The sequence below is a fragment of the Oxyura jamaicensis genome, chromosome 4 (assembly GCF_011077185.1).
Source record: "Oxyura jamaicensis isolate SHBP4307 breed ruddy duck chromosome 4, BPBGC_Ojam_1.0, whole genome shotgun sequence".
Classification (NCBI taxonomy): domain Eukaryota; kingdom Metazoa; phylum Chordata; class Aves; order Anseriformes; family Anatidae; genus Oxyura; species Oxyura jamaicensis.
The window spans coordinates 28,186,036-28,186,671 of NC_048896.1; the positions used below are offsets into that span (position 1 = coordinate 28,186,036).

The window sequence follows — 636 nt, forward strand, 5'->3', positions numbered from 1 at the left end:
AATGTATTCATGACTGTTAAATCTGGTAATAGTAGGCAAAAAGAGATGCTGGAAGGACCCTTGAGATTGAAAAATATAAGGGAAGGCTCATAGATGGTATATGCTTTCTTCAGCTAAATGAACTTCAGTTCAGCTTGAGGAAGCTTTTAAAGCTTGGCAGGTTGTTTCCAAAAAATAGGGCCCTTCATAGGAAATAGCTGTAGTAATATCAGAGCATGCGCCAGTCAGGTGGCTGTGGGGTTCCAGTGAAGCACTGGTGTAGCATATGTAATCTATGACTCTAGTTTCTCTTCAGATCGTATAAACCTTTTGCCTTTTACTAAAGATTTCCGTGGAGGGGAACAAGCCTTTTTTTTTCCAGCATCGAGGTGACTTACGGCAGCTGAAGGAGCCACCAGGGCCCAGCAGCCCTCGTGAGGGAGGCTGATGAGGCATAGGTGGAGCCAGCAGTGCCTCTTTCCCTGCCCTTCGAAGGCAGCCCCTAGGGAGCAGGGGGGCGACCAGGACGGGTACACAGGGCATGGTGCTACAGTCAGGACATGGTGTGGCAGTTTGGGCGGGCAGGGCGTGCTTGGAGAGGGCAGAGCTTCCCTCCCCGCTCAGGAGAACAGCAGCAGCTCATCTACCGGCTGTCTA

The 636-nt window shown here is 50.5% G+C and overlaps 1 non-coding gene across 1 annotated transcript; it reads left to right on the forward strand.

Annotated features, from left to right (window-relative positions):
* The first annotated feature begins 283 nt into the window (after positions 1–283).
* Positions 284–345, forward strand: LOC118167294. Its single transcript, XR_004751088.1, has one exon. It is a non-coding gene; the product is annotated as a U5 spliceosomal RNA (small nuclear RNA).
* The last annotated feature ends 291 nt before the right edge of the window (positions 346–636 follow it).